This window comes from Gorilla gorilla, chromosome 3, assembly GCF_029281585.2.
Source record: "Gorilla gorilla gorilla isolate KB3781 chromosome 3, NHGRI_mGorGor1-v2.1_pri, whole genome shotgun sequence".
Taxonomy (NCBI): domain Eukaryota; kingdom Metazoa; phylum Chordata; class Mammalia; order Primates; family Hominidae; genus Gorilla; species Gorilla gorilla.
In genome coordinates this window covers 11864983-11884764 of record NC_073227.2, presented here as the reverse complement: position 1 = coordinate 11884764, position 19782 = coordinate 11864983, and the positions used below count along the sequence as shown (strand labels likewise).

General features: G+C 56.5%; 1 protein-coding gene across 2 annotated transcripts in view; it reads right to left on the bottom strand.

Moving 5' to 3' along the window:
• RGS12 (regulator of G protein signaling 12) overlaps positions 1 to 19547 on the bottom strand; it is a 148109-nt gene extending 128562 nt beyond the window's left edge. The window contains exon 1 of one of the 2 annotated variants that reach the window (XM_055384414.2): positions 19418 to 19547. The gene's annotated coding sequence lies outside the window, so the exon portion shown is untranslated. The remainder of the gene's footprint in view (positions 1 to 19417) is intronic. The other variant, XM_055384418.2, reaches the window with a different exon arrangement.
• Between the last annotated feature and the right edge of the window lie 235 nt (positions 19548 to 19782).

The following is a 19782-nucleotide window of genomic DNA, read 5'->3' as shown; positions in this document are numbered from 1 at the left end:
AGGGAACAAGGTCCAGCCAGAAGTAATTCATCCAAGCCCTGAGGCACAGATGGGATGTAACACGAACGTCCCCACTCGCCGCACAGCACTGCCACCTCCCATCAGGAGTCACCGACCACGTCACACAGGCTGAGCGTCCCTTAGAAGAGATTTTTGGGACCGGAAGTGCTGTGGATTTTTTCTGATTCGGAACATCTGTATATACGTAATGAGATATGTTTGGATAGGACCCAGGTCTGAACAGGAAATTCATTTATGTTTCATATACACCTTATACACACAGCCTGAGGGTAATTTTGTGCGGTACTTTTGATAATTTTGTGCATGAAACAAGGTTTGTGTACACTGACCCATGAGAAAGCAAAGGTGTCACTAGCTCAGCTATGCCTGAGGCGCCACATCGGTGTCAGAGGGTTTCCGATTCTGGAGCATCTCGATTAGGGATGCTCAACCCGCACTGTCACTCCTTCACTCATTCATCATTAAAAACTCATGGTGTAAAGACGACAATAAAACAAAACAAAGAAAAAACACTCAGGGTGATCTAGAAATAAATATTGCTGCCATGACACTTTTCTATTCCCTTCCAAAGTTAAAACCTCCTATAAAAGGTCCTGTTCTGATCAACTCCTCCACTCATGCCAGGCAGCACCCAAGACCTGCAGGTACAGAGATGGGTCCTAGCCCTGAGCTACGATGCAGCATGCCCCGAGCGAGGCAGGGCTGGGAAGACCAAGCCAGCACCCGTCCACACTGCCCGTGCACACAGTGTGAGGCGAGAGAGACGCCGTCCTCCGAGGGCAGAGAGAGTCTGGGCGCACCGAGAAGACGAGAGAGAGGCACAAGAACAGCACAACATCAGCAATGACGGCCTCCAGGGTGACCCCACGGGCTGCAATGGCAGCCGCCACGGCCAGGACTTGCTGTGCAGCACATGTCATCCTAAACACCATCATCGCTCTGAGGAACGCTCTGTTACAATTCTCGCGTGCAGATGAGGGAGTGGGGGCACAGAGAAGCTAAGTAACTTGTCTACCAGCACACAGCCAATTAACGGCAAAGGTGGATTTGAACCCAGGCTATTCTTGGCTTACCCACACTTACGTGGATTCATAGAGGAAGGGCCTGAGACAGCAAGACACCACGCCACCTTCTCCAGCTGGGACCTGCCCCCGCAGGTGCCTGCCCGCCTCACACCCTCCCATAGTCATCATGTCCCAGCAGCCTCCCCCCACCACCACCTCACAGTGCCCACAGCTGCTGAACACCCACCTGGCACCCCCTCTCCCACCACATCAGGGACACACACACCAGATGATCTGACACCCGCCCCCCAAGACACACCCATGCAGACCCGCACTGGCCATCCCTGCATCCAGCCACCTCCATCATTCACCTGAGGGGCCCTCCAAGTCCCTGGCCACTCTTCCCAGACCTTCCCTGGACCCAGAGCAGCATGGACCTGCCCGCCCTGGACACGGCAGGACACGGTGCCAAAGGGAGTGAGCTGGCAGATTCTGAAATCACCAAGGCCACTTCCAGGCCATTTTACTGAGCCACCAGTCAATACCTCTCCACGCTTCCCTTCTTGGGGTGTAGCGTGGACTGGAGACAGCCCTTGCCTTGGCCTTCCAGGCCCCAGCTCCTCTCCCGCCCGGTTCCCCTCAGAGGACACCTGCCATTTCCCAGGTCCCAGCTCCTCCCCCACACGGTTCCCCTCAGCAGATACCTGCCATTCCCAGGTCCCAGCTCCTCCCCCACACGGTTCCCCTCAGCAGATACCTGCCATTCCCAGGCCCCAGCTCCTCCTCAACACGGTTCCCCTCAGCAGATACCTGCCATTCCCAGGCCCCAGCTCCTCCTCAACACGGTTCCCCTCAGCAGATACCTGCCATTCCCAGGCCCCAGCTCCTCCTCAACACGGTTCCCCTCAGCAGATACCTGCCATTCCCAGGCCCCAGCTCCTCTCCTACTCAGCTCTTCTCAGAGGACACCTGCCATTTCCCAGGTCCCAGCTCCTCCCCTGCACGGTTCCCCTCAGCGGACACCTGCCATTCCCAGGTCCCAGCTCCTCCCCTGCACGGTTCCCCTCAGCGGACACCTGTCATTCAGCAGTGCTGCGAGTGCCGACCGCATCTGGGACTCCACACAGGCTCAGGCTGCAACATAAGGAAAACAGTCCCTTCCAGGAAGACCTCTCAGCCTTTAACAAAGGGCCTGGGAGGGCACAGGTAACCCGGGACGCAACAGATGGCAGCACAATCCTGAGAGAGCGGCTCCCAGCCCTGAATGGCGCCAGCCGCTTCCCAGAGCTAAAGGCAGACAAGAATCTTCGAATGCAAAGGGCCCACCAAGCCCTGAGCAGGGAGATGAAAAAAGTCCCACAAAACTTTCAGAAGAAAAAGACAAGTCTCACACAAAGGCATGAGAATCTGCCACCAGACACCTAAGAACACAGAGCCTGCAGGTGCGTGGGCCTTAGGCAGCCAGGTGGTGGCCTGGGGAGACCATCACAGGGCTGCACAGGCCACCCAGAGCACACAGCACCACAGACCAGCTGTTCTCCCCATACACCTCGCACCCCAGCCGCCCGCGGAAATAAGTACGAATCGCTAGCCCCGCTCCAAGACTTACAATCTGCAAACGGGGAGGGTGCCTCGCCATTTCAGTGCCACGGCCCGCCTGCAGCAAGAAGAGCGCCGAGCCAACACGCTTCACATCTAAACCTGCCCCGAGTCCTGTGACAGTGAACAGAATCCCTCGCGTCGAGGACACAGCCTCTTACTAACGCCGGCTGTTGAGATCGTCACGTGTTTCTTTCTGTTCACCTCCTGAAGTGCACCGGCCCTGTCTGGCCAAAAATTGGGGTGCTGCAGGCGTTGGGAGGAACACAGCAGACGCAGACCTGCAATTCCCCAACCAGCTCAGGGCCAGGGCCCTAGCAGCGCCAGATGGACAGGCACTGTGCACACGGCCCCTGGGCCCAGAGCTGCCCGCACACCTGACCGCATGGTCCTGGGGCAGCTCACCAAGGTACCACTCCAAGAATCGCACAAACACCAGCCATGCTTCCTAAGCCCCGGCACGCTTCCTCTGCCCAGGCGCCCCCAGTCATCCTGGTGAGTCTGGCTGGAACCCAAATACACCAGGTAAGGAAAATATGCCCTGCTCTTTCTAAAAGACTTTTTGGAACTTTGGGAAGAAAGAAGGAAGGACCCTTTTTAAAAGGACTGTTTGTCAGGCAGGACCTTCTGAGTGTAGAATTTCACGTCTCCCGCCCAAACACCAGGGCACTTAAAGGAGTTCTGCTAACACAAGGAAACAGGCTGCCATCTGTCCACACATTTCACAGTGGGGAGCGCCCTCTCCATGCCAGGCACAGTTCTAGGCACGAGCAGGGGCCACGAGGCCTCGAGGCTGGCACACCCACGGCCCAGGGCAGGTGCGCGATCCACGCCTGCCGAGTGAGGGAAGGAGGGAAGGGTGCCAAGAACCTATTGGACTGAAACATTCTTGACTTTCTCAAGTGTCTGAATGTAATTATTTCTGTGCATGTTTTCTACATTTTCTAAAAAGAACTTTTTTGTACTAAAAAAGTAAAAATAAGAGGGTTGATGAGGTTTTACATGAAGGCCGTCATAATCATGAATAAAATAAATAATTCCTAGTTTTACGAAAATCTACCTGGCCTCCTCTCTTCAGACCCACAGCAATCCCACCCCAGGCTGGCTCGATGGAGACGGACCTCATGCCGTGTGCACACGCTGCAGGAGCGTGGCCTGTCCCCAGCGGTGCGCGGGCTCATGTCCAAGACAGTCTGCCTAAGAGCAAGGTGCGTCGGCAAAGGCCATATCCCAGGACCGGAAAAGCAGCCGGCAGCAACACATCAGCAAAGGCCGTATCCTAGGACTGGAAAAGCAGCCAGCGGCAACGCATCCCATAAAGCTCCTAAGCTTGTGGGGGGGAGGCAGTTAAGAGGTGTGAACGATGGGCTCACCCCAAACCCCACATCCATCAACAACGAACTTGGTCAGCACCAACTCAGAAAAGAGAGTGATGTGATGAGAAGGAAACCAAACATCGGAAACTGACGAAAACCCACCCTGGCACATTGCTTAGTTGCCTAAAATGAGGGGCTAGGAAGAAGCCTCCAAAAACGCACCTGGAATCCACCGTCACTCCCTGACCCCAAACCCCATCACCCCATCATCTCATCACCCCTCTACCCAGCCCAACCCAGCTCCTCCAGTGAGGGCTGTTGCTACTTGCCGGGTTCACAAGGCAAGAGCTGTGTTGTTCGCACCCACCAGCGTCCCCCAGGACATTCCCTACCCAAACAGAAGCAGAGTGCCACAGAGGGTGGGCTCAGACACCCGGGACCACTCCCTGCTCCCTGCTCGGTCCCCTGCACCAGTTACTGCCTCCCCAGGCCCCGTGCAGTGATCCTGAGGCTTCGGTGCCAGAGCAGACCAACAGCTATTTGTGTTTAAGGAAGGAAACGTCATCAAGGCCAGTGCCTGACTGAGAAGCAGAGGGTGCCACATGTCTACAAGCAAGGCAGGACAGGAGCCCAAATATTCAACTCCAGTTATGCTAAAGAAATGTAGATGACACAGGGGTAGAAAGGCTGTGCCGCTTATCCCAAGTCAGCCTTTGCCCCCACACTCACACTCCCCATGGTGGAGTGATGCCTGCATCCGTCTCCTCGTCTCCACACCCTCCTCTAAACTCATGTCATCGTCATCGCACCTCCTGCCACCGACTCTCCTCTGAGCAGCCCACTGCCAGGCGGCCCCCAACGCTCCAGCCAGCCAGCTCCTCCTTCCGCTCCTGTCCAAGGCAAGCCTGCTGTGCATGTGACATCAAGAGAACGGTGCTGTGTGCTGAGCACCAACAAGATGGCTGGAGCCTCCGTAAAGAGACGAAGGGTGGGCCTCACAGCCTCTCACGGAATAGCCAGGCCCTGAGAAGCTTATGGGCATTAGTTCTCACCCTTCAGGACCCCAAGGCAGAGCAGGGCTCATCTCAGAGGGATGCCAGGTATGGCTCGTGCCTGATGGAATGGACACCAGTGAGACTCCCAGGAGGCCCATAAAGTTAGAACTATCACTGCCAGCTTGAACTACAAGGGTCAGAGACAATACAAAATAAAAAGTGGGTGCTGGACCCCGAAATCCTATCAGCAGGAAGCAGGCTGAGAAAACAACTCAACTACAAGCAGCTGCTGTGTTTCAGACAAAGGGAAGCATGAGTCAGAGAGAGGAATCAAAGCCTCCGAGGGCAGAGGGACAGTTATCAGCCCCAAATCATGACACTTGAACAAGGAACTGCCACCATCTGCCAGGCTGGGTCTCGGAAGTGAGGCCCACCTGAGGCTCCTTCCTGCCTCCATTTTCCCTCATTTTGAACAGGAAGGTCTGGCCTGTGGTGCTTGCCATGATGGCACCGTGGCTGTGGTTGGATGAGCTGACAGCGTGTCTCTCTAGTTCAGGTCAATAGACCGGGGTACCATGCACCCCAGGAGCTGCATCTCAGCCCACCTAGAGCCAGTTTAGAGGATGACGCGGGACTCTGAGCAGATGCTGTCATGGAAGGACCTTGCGGGGAGTGTATTTTGTACATGGGAGGGACATGAGTCTCTGGGACCAGCAGGTGCACAGTGACAGCTGGTCTCTGAGATGGCCCCCATGACACCACCTCCTGGTCATCCTGCCCCTGCAGTCCCTCCGCTGGGGTGTAGGCTGGACCTAGCGACTCGCTTCTAACCAACAGAATGTGCAAAAGAGATAGGATGTCACTTCCAAGATGAGGTTACCAAAAGACCATGGCTTTCGTCTCGCTCATGCTCTCCCTCACTCCCTCTCAGGGAAGTCACTGCCTGGCTGTGGGCTGCCCAAGGAAGCCGCCCACGTGACAAGGAATGGATGTCTCTGGCCAACAGCCAGCAGGGACGTGAGGTCTTCCAACAGCGATATTAGCGACCCTGGAAGTGGATCTTCTGAGGCTGCCAGCAGCCACACGAGTGTGCATGGAAGCGAATCCTCATGCACAGCCCTGGCCAACGCCTTGATCACAGCCCTGCGTGAGCCTCACCAGGCATGACTCCTGATCCCAGAAGCCTAGCAGCTACAGACGCGGTGTGCTGCACAGCGGCAGCGAACCAACGTGCCACGTGATGCAAAATAGCTCCAGGGTCGTTTGACTTGCTGCCGTTCCTGCTATAAGCACAAAATGGTGCTGTACTTATATCTAGGTGGCAATGTATAGCAGGTAGTTTCAAAAATGGTCCCTGAAATCTACTCTGTGAGGAGGTGATTAAGGAAATCACGCCAGATACACCAGAGACAAACCCTACAGAATGGGGAAAAGCGGCTAAAAAGAAGCCGAACTGATCATAATCTCACAAGCGAAGTCTAATTATCCCGTTTTACAAATGAGGAAACCGAGGCTCCAGCACCACGACTGGAGGCAGTTAGGATTCAAAGCCAGGCTGGCTGACTGCAGTCCGGGCTCTACAGCGCAGCCCCAGCTGCCTCCCTCTCCACCAGCACACTCCCGGGAGAAAGCGGCCTCCCTCAAAGCTCACATTTCCACTAACAAAAACTACCTGGTTCTCAAGAGTGTCTCAGTTCCTGGGTAGCTTTAGTCTCCTGAATCTGAATACTAATAACCTACGTTTAGGCAGCAGGTCAGCAGCCACCAACATTATGAGTAGTTTTTGAATAAATATGCATAGTTTTTGAATAATACATTAGGCTGAACTGAAAAGTACGATACATAAAATGTCCCAGGTCAGCATTTTGTCATCATGCATAGTTTTTCATGGGTTTTTTATAAATGTCACTTCTTGAGGTTTTAACATTTCAAATCCAAAGAAACCAAGAGGCTGAGCATCAGGGACACACACATTAAATGCCTCAATTCCGGCCTCATGGAGCAAATGCGCTTTCTTCCTCTTCCATTGTCAGTCTCAGAAAGATCCCACACATTGCTAGGCAGCAACACAGCAATTCAGTGCTTAGAAGAGAACTCACTCAAAAAATAATGCAGTTTTTAGAATTCAGAAGTATGGCAAATATGAATGATTAGGGGAAAGAAATAAGAGGTAAAGAAGAAATTAAAGACTGGCAACTTTCAGAATGCTTCGTTTCTTTGAACACTTGAGAAAAAGGTATATACTATTACAGTCCAGCAACAGTAAAAGGAAGTAGCATTCACAAAGTCATATAAAGTTGAAGAAGCAGTTGTGCTAACATCACACTAATACTAATCACATAAAGTGCGAACACTGGCTTTAGCTTCTGTAGCTCCGTTTTACTTCTAGAGAACACATCAGGGGCAGGTCTGTGGGGCGAGGGGAAGCCAGGCACCCAGGGAGACAAGCTGGCTTAGTTCCTCCTGCCTCTGGTTCCCCCCACTACCAGAGCAAGCTCAAGTTGCTGAGGAAGAGGAGGGGGCTTCTCCCAAGGAGGGGAAACTCTGCAGGATCCTCCAAGGACCAAGAGTCCATGAAGCAAAAGAGCCTCCAGGGACAGAGTATCTGCACAGATGCTGACATACAGCACTGCTGGTTCCAGTGTCCTCCAGCAAGGGCCACAGAGGTGAGACTGGAGGAGCCAGCAGGCACCCTGTGGCTGTCACCTGTGTCCCCCTCCAGTCGGAGGCCCTCCCACATCCTCCCTGCCTAGGTCGCTGTACCGAGGCTCACCTTGCATGGTGGCCACACCTCCTGCTGGACTCCCCGCTGTACCGCACTTGCCGGCCCACCCTGCCCTGACCCTCCTCCTGCCCACAGCTGCCAGCGCTTTGTCCTTCCCCACTTCCTAATCCCTGCCCAAGCACCTGTCCCACTGGGTCCAGCCTCTTGAGGCTCTCTCACTGGGTCCCTCCCCAAACCTCAACATCCCCCTCGGTCAGACCCACTTCCTCGTGGCCCCATGATTTTCCTGCTCACTCATTCATTCGTTTATTCATTCAAGAACTGTCTCGTGGCTTCTGCAGCAGCTCCAGGTGGGCAACTATGAACAGGCAACCGGTGACGGTCCTGAACTCCCAGGGCCAGCTGCCCCGGGGTCACAGACAGTTAAGACAGCCCAATGCCACAGTGCACAGCAGGGCCAGGCCATGCAGGAGGACACCATTTGCAAAAATCACTCTCTCTTGAAACGGGCCCTCTCTCCTCCCCACACGACTCTGGCTCAGCTCATAGCTCACCTCCTACCTGAGGCCCCCAGTGACTCCTCCAACACCCCCAGCCTCCAGGCTCTGAGAACCTAGCCACAGAGCAGGGGCCCCACACTCCGGCTGTGCCTGTTCACTCCTGGGGCGCCTCCCTTCTCATGCACAGAGACGTCACCCCACAGCCTTCCGGGGCTTTCTGATGTGGTGCTGCGGGCGCACACACAGGCCCCCCTGCAAGGGGCAGGAGGAACCACTTCTGTAAGCAGGGGGAGCAGAGCCCACCAGTCACAAGAGGCTGGGAGGGGCTGAGCACAGCAGGCCCCTGCCTGTGTCTCTGTGGTTTTGAAGGCCACACAACGTGAACTCCAGAAACTCCAATCCTGCAGAAGCACCACACCACAAAGACACTCAGACAAGAGCGGGAGCCAAGCCCCCAACCCCACCCACCCCAGACCACAACAGCCAGGGCCCAAAGCCACGTCACAGGCGCCAACCTGACCCTGCGGTCAGTCCAGCAGAGCGGGCCCTGTGAGGTCACTCTGGACACCGGCCTGGTGATGACGTGGCTTCAGGAAAAGTGAACAGGACACACGGAGGCCACAGCCCTCCAGGATACCCCCGTGCGCCACAGCTGATGAAACTTTCTGATTCCAGAAACAAACACTATTTCAGTATCTTTGGAACACTGAAGGTCAAACCTCCTCAATTCTTCCTTTCCATTTGTATTTGACTTTCCCTTTTTATCTCTACTTGATATTTACTTCTGTTTGTGGTTTTTAAATCTGCGCAGAGTGAGACTATAAATGGAGTTGCCAGATTTAGAAAAAAAAAAAAAAATACAGGATACCCAGTTAAATGTGAATCTCAGATACACGACAACTTCCTAGTATGAGTGCGCCCCAAATGCTGTGCGGCAACTGTACCTGGCAAGTCTAGCCCTGGAGAGAGGCTGTGTTTAAACCTGGCTCATTCCAACGTCCATGTTCTTCTCCTCCTCCTTGCTGGCGCCTCGGAGGTCCCCCATCACCCCACCTGGACATGTCACCTCTGCGCCCCCCCACCCCTTCATTCCCTCATACCTGCTTCCTTGGACAAAACCCACAGTGGCAGGTAAAGGACAGCAAAGGACAAGCACAGCCCAGACCCCGGCCTCACTCTCCATCCCCGGGCCTCGGACCCCGGCCTCACTCTCCATCCCCGGGCCTCGGACCCCGGCCTCACTCTCCATCCCCGGGCCTCGGACCCCGGCCTCACTGTCCATCCCTGGCCCTCGGACCCCGGCCTCACCGTCCATCCCCGGCCCTCGGACCCCGGCCTCACTCTCCATCCCCGGGCCTCGGACCCCGGCCTCACTCTCCATCCCCGGCCCTCGGACCCCGGCCTCACTGTCCATCCCCGGCCCTCGGACCCCGGCCTCACTCTCCATCCCCGGCCCTCGGACCCCGGCCTCACTCTCCATCCCCGGGCCTCGGACCCCGGCCTCACTGTCCATCCCCGGGCCTCGGACCCCGGCCTCACTCTCCATCCCCGGCCCTCGGACCCCGGCCTCACTCTCCATCCCCGGGCCTCGGACCCCGGCCTCACTCTCCATCCCCGGGCCTCGGACCCCGGCCTCACTCTCCATCCCCGGCCCTCGGACCCCGGCCTCACTGTCCATCCCCGGCCCTCGGACCCCGGCCTCACTCTCCATCCCCGGCCCTCGGACCCCGGCCTCACTCTCCATCCCCGGGCCTCGGACCCCGGCCTCACTGTCCATCCCCGGGCCTCGGACCCCGGCCTCACTCTCCATCCCCGGCCCTCGGACCCCGGCCTCACTCTCCATCCCCGGGCCTCGGACCCCGGCCTCACTCTCCATCCCCGGGCCTCGGACCCCGGCCTCACTCTCCATCCCCGGCCCTCGGACCCCGGCCTCACTCTCCATCCCCGGCCCTCGGACCCCGGCCTCACTGTCCATCCCCGGCCCTCGGACCCCGGCCTCACTCTCCATCCCCGGCCCTCGGACCCCGGCCTCACTCTCCATCCCCGGGCCTCGGACCCCGGCCTCACTGTCCATCCCCGGGCCTCGGACCCCGGCCTCACTGTCCATCCCCGGCCCTCGGACCCCGGCCTCACTGTCCATCCCCGGCCCTCGGACCCCGGCCTCACTCTCCATCCCCGGCCCTCGGACCCCGGCCTCACTCTCCATCCCCGGGCCTCGGACCCCGGCCTCACTGTCCATCCCCGGCCCTCGGACCCCGGCCTCACTGTCCATCCCCGGCCCTCGGACCCCGGCCTCACTGTCCATCCCCGGCCCTCGGACCCCGGCCTCACTCTCCATCCCCGGCCCTCGGACCCCGGCCTCACTCTCCATCCCCGGGCCTCGGACCCCGGCCTCACTGTCCATCCCCGGCCCTCGGACCCCGGCCTCACTCTCCATCCCCGGGCCTCGGACCCCGGCCTCACTCTCCATCCCCGGGCCTCGGACCCCGGCCTCACTCTCCATCCCCGGGCCTCGGACCCCGGCCTCACTCTCCATCCCCGGGCCTCGGACCCCGGCCTCACTCTCCATCCCTGGCCCTGGCGGGCCTCTCCTTAGCCCAAAACACCCCAGAAAGACTGAAATCAATTTTTCTCATCAACAAATGGGTCTTATTTCCAACCAGCCTCCTACATGTGAGTCTCCTATTCACCGACACCTGGTCACCCACCTACAGGATTCAAGGGAAAAAGACACAGAGGGTTCCACCACTGTTTGTTTTGTGTGCACTAGGCCTGAAGGGGTCCTTTTGCTTTTAGTATCTTATCCACTCTCAGAAAGACAATAAAATCATTGCCAATGTTCACAGTACTGTGAGCCTCTTCAGCACCAAGCGTTAAGGACAAGCTGTGCACCCGTCCTGCCCACAGGGCAGCTGGGGACAGACCCCGTGTTACAGAGGAGGGCAGCCGGGACAGACCCCGTGTTACAGAGGAGGGCAGCCGGGGACAGACCCCGTGTTACAGAGGAGGGCAGCCGGGGACAGACCCCGTGTTACAGAGGAGGGCAGCAGGGACAGACCCTGTGTTACAGAGGAGGGCAGCCGGGACAGACCCCGTGTTACAGAGGAGGGCAGCCGGGGACAGACCCCGTGTTACAGAGGAGGGCAGCCGGGGACAGACCCCGTGTTACAGAGGAGGGCAGCCGGGGAGGCTCCTGGGGCCTGAAGCGCTGTGCCCTTGTGACCTCCTCACGTGGCTCCTCACCACCCCCAGGTCTAGGCAGGTGCAGTGGGGCAAACGGCAGCCTCAAAGATACCAGGGCCCAATCCCCAGAAGCTGTGATTGTGACCCTATTTGGAAAAGGATTATGTTAAGGATTCTGAGATGAGGCAATGATCCTGAATTTCCCAGGTGGGTCCTAAATGCAATCACAGGTTTCTGTAAAAGAGGGAGGCAAAAGGGAGACACAGACCCAGAGAAAGCCACGTGAGAGAATGCCACGTGGGGACAGAGGCAGGGACTGGAGCGATGCAAACACAAGCCTAGCAATGCCGGGAGCCCTGGCAGCTGGGAGAGGCAGGAAGGGTCTCCCCCTAAAGCCTTCAGAGGGGTCACGGCTCTGCCACACCTTGACTTCAGGCTTCCGGTCTCCAGAACTGTGACGGGACCAGGGGCTGCTACTGGGCTAGCCCCTCGCTGGTGATAATTTGTGCCAGCAGGCACAGGAACTCCTAGGAGGGGCGGGCCCAGGCAGTCCTCCTCCTCCCAGGCAGTCCTCCTCCTCCCAGGGCCAACGTCCCCAGCCTCGCAGGGAGGAATCTGGCTGCTAAAGGCTGGAATCCACAGAGCTGTCCCTCTTCCACACGATCGTCTACTAACTCCCAGGCTGGACTCCAGGCCCCTGGAGTGCAGGGGGCTCTGGCAGGCGGGGCAAGCCAGCCCCTCACCCTGCCTAAAGCACCTTCACTGCACTCCAGCTCAGCAGAGCCCGCGGCACTGCTGTCTCCAGCAGCCTGGCACACAGTGGGGGCCAGACCCAGATGCACTCAGTGAAGGCCTGTGTGCCTCCGAGGCGAGCACCTGTTCCCAGCAGCCAGAGTGCAAGCCTGCAGCGATGCCACCAGCACCATCGCTAATGGTGACCAGGACTCCCAGGTATCAGCCACTGCTCCTAACCGTTTTCCACACATCATGCTATTTAAACCTCACAACAACCTTATTTTATAGACAAACTGCAGCACAGAGTTAGAAAAGACTGTGGGGGTGAGGTGAAGACCGCGGAACAGCAGCCACAGGCCAGGCTGAGCCTTTCCTCCCACCCTCAGTGAGCCTGAAGGAGCCCCAGCCTAGCACACCTGCGTGGGGTCCAGGGGTCCAGGGGTCATGGGCCTCTGGAAAGTCAAAGAAGAGCCCATAGGCCCTATCCTTATGGTGCTCGCATCAGAGGAAGGCAATAAAGGACGCACAGTCTCTCTGCCACCAGGCTAGTCAGGTTAGTTGACCTATCCAGGAAATGCATCTATTCTAGGCTAACACTTAAGATACGGAAGTCAGGTGTTGGTAGGGGAAGAACTTTCTTTCAGCTGGAGTGCTCACTCCCTGATCACTTGAACGCTCTATGAGAAAAACAAGCAAACTGCCAAAGACCAATGCCTGGCTACTAATCAAAGTGCCAGCAGCTCTATCCGTAAATTGACAGTTCCCACATCCTCCCACGCTGCTAAATCAAGTTCCAACCAGACACAAGATACAAAAACCAACTCTGGCAGGTCCTGGAGAGCTATGAAAAGCAGGCAGAAAGTGGAGGGGAGTTGTCCCCTGAAAGGAGAGAGCTGCACCAACTAAAACATGTGTTTCTAAAAATGGCTAGAGCACAGGTAGAAGTCGTGATCCTCCCAGCTTGAAGAGTCCAAGATAGGGCTTGGGGAGGGCTGGGTGGCTGAACAGTGAGGGACATATCTCAGAAAGGAGGTCACTGGGGAAGAGGCAGTCGTGAGATCTGTTAGTAAATTCTGCCTAGGTCCCAGCCAGTGGTGAGCCATCCACGCACAGAGAGACCCCAGAGTCCAGCAGAAGGAGGCGGCCGGAAGGTCAACAGCACCAAGCAGAGACCGCAGCAGAGATTTTCATTTGAGTCCAGACAAATTAACTTCCAGAACAAAAATCAACACTCTTCAGAAAAAAGAAGTCACTACAGTCACCATCTACAATGTCTAGTACACCATCCAATAAGACTAGATGTTCAAAGAAACAGGAAGATGTGGCCCATAGTCGGAAGAAGCCAATAGAAATTGATCCTGAGATTGAAATTAGCAGAGAAGAACATTAAAGCCGCTAGTATGTGTTCAAAGATTTAACGACAGTATGATCACAATAAACAAATGACAGAGCAGAGAAATGGCAACCATAAAAAATAAGTGAAAATTCTAGAAATAAAAACTACTGTAACTGAAATTTTAAAATGCACGAAACTTAATAGCAGTTTGAAGATGGTGAAAAATTACACATCCAAGAAGTTCAACAAACCCTGAGCAGGACAAATACAAAGCAAACCCTCCTAAGAACATCACAATCAAACTGCTGGAAGCCAAAAATCCCAGGAGGAGCTTGAGAGCACCTCATCATATAACACAAAGGAGCAACGCAGCTACCAGAGTGACTGACTTCTTAGAAACAGCAAAGGCGCAACATGACAAGACTATGAAAAAATAAAATGAAAAGTAAAAATTGCCAGTTGTGGGGGTGCATGCTTGTGTTCCCAGCTACTCAGGAGGTTGAGGCAGGGGGATCGCTTGAGCCCAGGAGTTTGGGGCTGCAGCGAGCTATGACTGCACCACTGCACTCCAGCCTGGGCAAAAGAGTGAGACTCCGTCTCTTAAAAAAAAAAAAATTGAACAAACATCAAAGAGATCAACAAGATGAGAAAAAAGAGAATTGGAGGATCAACCTAGGAGGTCCAACCTCCAAATAAAAGTTCCAGAAAGAGAAAACAGCAAAACTGAAAGAAAATTATCTTTGAAATTTAAAAACTTCTATCCTCAGACTGAAAGGGCCCACGGAGTGCCCAGCACAATAAACGGAAGCAGATGCCATGATCGGGCTTCTCAGAACACTGAGAGAAAAGAGCCGCTTCTATGAGCTTGAGGCAGGAGAGATCACACACAGAAGAACTGAAATCAGAATGGCATCAGACCTCAACAGCACAGAAACCAAATGCAATGAAGCAACATTTTCAAGATTCCGAAAAAATCATTGTCTAAAATTTTATACCCAGCTAAGTTAAAAGGTAATTGGAGAGTAAAATAAAGATGTTTTCTAAATCAAGGACAAAAAAAAATACCTATGTGATGTTTCTTAGGTATCAAAAGAGTAGGACTTCAGCAAAACGAGGAGTGAGCCAAGCAGAGAGAGAAGAGCAGGACCCAGCGCACAGGGAGCCCCACAGATGGAGGACAGCAGCGGGAAATGCGGGTGACAGCAGCGCAGCAGGTCTCCCGGAGACCAGGGCAAACGAGAGCAGGGAGAAGGCTCCCAATCACAAAGGAGTGGGGATGGGGCTAGTGTCCTGGATGCAATGAAAAACAAACCATTTTGATAGGTGGGTGATTAGAAGATGCTAATCCACAGGGCTGTGCGAGAGGACCTGTGCTCAGGGCACTCCTTGGCTCAGTAATGAGCAATGCTTACAGTCACACAAGAGCAAGGACTGTAGATTTCACCAAAAATGTGATGTGATTATGATGGCACACAGAGGGACAGGGAGGCTGGTGGGACAGAGGAGAGCTAAACCTCCCCTCGGCCTTTGGGAGAAATAAAAAAATAATGTCTTAAGCTTTAAAGGAGCAGCTTCTACAGCAGTAAATGCCTGAGAAAACAGACCACTTAGGATCCCGCCTCTGGGGGCTGCGGCCAGGCAGGGCAAGAGAATGCCTACGACTGGACGCTTCAATCCACAGACTCAGCCCTTTTTCAGGCATGCTGGAAAGACAACTAAGATCACTGCTAAGGGACACAAAGATGTAGGAAAAGATATGTGAGTAGAGTGTGTATGCATATCGGGTTTCACCATGATTACAGAGTTGGGGACAGCAAGTCCATGGAAAAGCTGAAAGAAAAGAAAAACAGAAAGAACAAACTAGATGTTTCTTTTCTCTTTCACTGAAGTCCAGACCTTAAAAGACACAGAAGAAGGGAACTTCTAACACAAGAGTTCCTTGCCCGGAGCCCGAGGCAAGAGGCTCCTTCATGGAAGGATCTAGGCAACTTCTGCAACGGTGGCCCCCAAAAAGCACAGGTAAAACTGCATGAGCACTGTGTGGAGTATCCAGTTTGGAACTGGTAACGACCCCACCTCCTAAAAAGGCACAGCATGAGTGACCTCCCACAACCTCTCATGACTGGGGCTTGCATCCTGAGCAAAGCTTGTCTTCCTTCCCACGACACCTATTTCCAGGACGGCTCCCGCCTCTCCCCAAGGGCAGGGAAGTGAAACCACAGGGACCTTCCCTGGACAAACCCTGCCCATCCCGGAGAAGAGGCATGAGACAGGTGCTCCTCGCACACAATGGGAAAAGTGAAGTCATTTCGAAGACAAGTGAGGAGCCTGCTGTAGGCTGAATAGCGATCCCCAAAGATATCCAGGCCCTAATCCCTGGGACTGTGAAAGCCATACGGCAATACGGATCTGCAGATGTGAGTAAACTAAGGCTCCCAGGACAAGGAGATTATCCTGGACATTTGAACATGTCAGAGGAAGACAGAGGCTAGGCGCGGTGGCTCGTGCCTGCAATCCCAACCCTTTGAGAAGCTAAGGCAGGAGGATCACCTGAGGCTAAGAGTTCAAGATCAGCCTGGGCAACATAGTGAGACCCCATCTCTACTAAAAAAAAAAAAACAGAAAAAATTAGCTGGGCATGGTGGCACATGCCCGGGGTCCCAGCTACTCAAGAGGCTGAGGCAGGAGGATGGCTTGAGCCAGGAGTTCAAGGCTGTAGTGAGCTATGATTGTGCCACCGCACTCCACCTGGGCAACAAAGTGAGATCCTGTCTCTAAAAAGAGAAAATAAAGAGGAGGAGAAAGACAGCGATGTGATAATGGAGGCAGGGCAGGAGCTGGGAGCCAAGGAATGAGGCCAGCCCCCAGAAGCTGACCAGGGGGGCAGTTTTCCTCCAGCCCCCAGAAGCTGACCAGGGGGGCAGTTTTCCTCCAGCCTCCAGAAGCTGACTGGGGCGGGCCAACAGTTCTCCTCCAGTGCCTCGGGAGGGAGCTTGGCCAGCTGACGATGACACCAGTGTCAGCCCAACTAGGGGGAATAAACTTTTGCCATTTTCAGCCACTAAGTGAGCGGTGCTTTGTTACACAGCAATAGGAAACTCATACAACTGGGAAGGGAAATGTTTCTAGGAATTCCACCAAATTCAAATAAAATGTAAAATGGTCTGGGCTTTAGGATTTTGTGTGCTTGAAGCCCTGCATGTGTTAAGTCGTAACTAATGAGTTGTTTATTCCTTCAGCCTGTTTTTTGTTGGTGGTGGTGGTGGTCTTTGTTTTTGAGATGGAGCTTTTTGTTTTTTGTTTTTTTGTTTTTTTTTGAGACAGAGTTTTGCTCTTGTCACCCAGGCTGGAGTGCAATGGCGCAATCTTGGCTCACTGCAACCTCCGCCTCCCAGGTTCAAGCGATTCTTCCGTCTCAGCCTCCCGAGTAGCTGGGATTACAGGCGTCTGCCACCACACCCGAATAATTTTGTATTTTCAGTAGAGACGGGGTTTCACCATGTTGGCCAGGCTGGTGTCGAACTCCTGACCTCAGGTGATCCACCTGCCTCAGCCTCCCAAAGTGCTGGGATTACAGGCGTTAAGTCACTGCACCCAGCCCAGCCTGATTGTTTTGCTTGGTCAGTCTCAGACAAAAATAAAGGTCCAAAGACAATGTGATCCACACACTGTCAACCAGGCCTGCAGAACCCGCTCAGCCTCCTTCCATCAGCCGGAAGCGCTGACTAGCGGCAGCCTCAGCCTGTCCTCCATCTCCTCTACCCCCGACCTTCCCACAGCAGCAGCCAGGCTGGCTGGGTCACCAGCTGTCCCCTCTGGGCCCTCACCACCTCCAGGACCTCACTGAGTCCCAGCTCCCAGCGCCACAGGTCTCCTTGGTCTGGCCACCCCTTCTTCCCCGAGACCCTCATCCTAAACAGGGCAGAAAGGGAGCCAGCCCTTGACCCTGGATTCCCTCTTTGCAGTCCCTGTCCAGTGCCTCCCTCCCACCTCCTGACCCTCCCCATGACATGCCCTCAGGCTGCGCCGCCCCTGCCCTCTCCTGAGCACTCCACAGGTCAGTACTGCACCTCCAGTCCACGTAAGGGGCCTTTCCTCCGCCCTTGTCTTTGTCAGCCTCCCTGAGACCTCCTGTCACCACTGCCCTGTCGCTCCTCCCTCTGCTCTGCCAGTCACAGAGGCATCCGCATCATTGCAGTTACCAGGGCTAGAACTGTAAGCCTGTCTGATGGCAGGTTCCAGCCTCAGGAGGTCTCAGAGACAAGGCTGGACTTGCAGTTTTAAGAAAAAGACCCAGACAGGGGTGCACCAACTTGTGCAGGCTCAGCCACCCCACTGCCCTTGCCTGAGCCCCTGCCCTCAGCCAACATGGCCTCCCCCACCTGCGGAGCATCCAGCTGAGGCACCACGCAGGGCCCGGGCACCGGATACCCACCATCTCAAGTCCCCAAAAGCACTGGCCACGATGGACCTTTTTATATCGCTTTTTCAGGGGAAGAAACTTCGCACTGTGACAGTTACTTTCTAAAGTGAAATATAAACTGGTTCCCCCTTACTCAGCATCGCTCTGCCCTCCCCACGTCACCTTCTCTAGGGGCAGGCCTCAGCCCCTTCTCTAGGGGAAGGCCAGCAGGACTCCACCCCAGTAGCCCTTGCTGCCCAAAGCCGCCTCTCTGCCCTCCTTGGTAGTCTCCTTGCTGTGAATGGTGGGGCTGCTGCCTTGCCTGGGAAGGCCCCCCAGCACCCCTTCTGTGCAGGCCTTGCCGGCCATCCTGCACGTCCCTGTGGCCTCAGAAGGGCCCTGCACAGGACAGCATGGACCATGCTGAGAACTTCAGACAAAGACACTCTTAGCCCTTGCAGCAGCCCCAAAGACAGGTCCAATGAGGAAACTCAGGCACAGAGAAGGTGGTCACCTGCCCAGGGACACATTCCCAGCAAGTGACCAGGCAGGTGAGAGGCCAGGTGGTCCTCTCTGTCCACACTCCACGGCTCTGGGCTCCCTCTGTGTTCACCCTCCACTGTCTACACTTCATGGCTCGGGGCCCCCTATCTGTCTACACTCCATGGCTCTGTCTACACTCCACAGTCCACATTCCACGGCGATGGGCCCCTTCTCTGTCCACACTCCACTGTCTACACTCCACGGCTCTGGGCCCCTTCTCTGTCTGCACGGCTATGAGACTCTGTCTACACTCCACAGCTATGGGTCCCCTCTCTGTCTACACTAGATGGCTCTGGGCCCTCTCTCTGTCTACACTCCACGGCTCTGGGCCCCCTCTCTGTCTACATTCCACAGCTCTGGGCCCCCTCTGTCCACACTCCACAGCTCTGGGCCCCCTCTCTGTCTACACTCCACTGTTTATACTCCATGGCTCTGGGCGCCCTTTCTGTCTACACTCCACAGCTCTGGGTCCCCTCTCTGTCCCCATTCCACAGCTTTGGGCCCCCTCTCTGTCTACACCGCACGGCTCTGGGACCCCTCTGTCTACACTGCACAATCGCGGCACCGCGGCTGAGGCGACCCCAGGTCGCTGCAGTGGGTCTGGAGTTCGGGTCTCGGGAGGCAGCTTCTGCCCTAACAAAGCGGCCGCTCGTGGAGTCCGACGAGGGAACCTTCCCAGCGCTCCCGGGCGCAACTCGCCCGCGTGACCCCCTGCCCGGCGCCGCCCCCGCGGGTCCCGCCAAGGGCCCGGGCGGGCCTCACAGCGCAGGGCCCCAGGAGGCCGCGCACCCGCCCGGCCGGAGGCCCCACAGGCCCGCGCCCCGCGCCGCCCGCCCCCGCCCGGCCCCGCCCCGCCCCGCGCCGGGCCCGGGACCAGGAGCCTGAGTCAGGCCGGCGAACAAAAGGCAGGGCGGGCGGGCGGCGACCCCGAGGGGACGGGCGCCGCGCAGGGCTGGCCGGGGTCGGCCGGGAGGCGGAGAGCGCGGGCGCGCGCCCCGGAGACGAAAGAAAGAGCGGAGGCGGCGCGCCCTGCCCCCGCCCCGGCCCCGCACACCTACCGGGCCGCGCCGCTCGCTCCCGCTCCGGGCGCTTCGGCCCGCGCCACCGCCCGCGCGCGCAACGGTCGCCTCGGCAGCCACCGCCCCCCGGGGTCGAGGCGGGGGCGGGGCCGAGGCCGGAGGAGGGGCGGGGACGGAGAGGGGCGGGGCGAACTTAAAGTGAGGCGGGGCCAAGGGGGTGGGGTTGGGGCGGGGTGATGCGGGGGCGGGGTGATGCGGGGGCGGGGCACGGGGCGGGGCGACGGCCTTCGCGTCGGGACAGCGTGGTAACGGGACTGCCAGGGAAGCAGGGATGGGAGGAAGCGAGGGGCGGGGCCTCCACGGCCGGGGGCGGGACTTCCGTTGGGGGCGCGACGGCCCTGGTA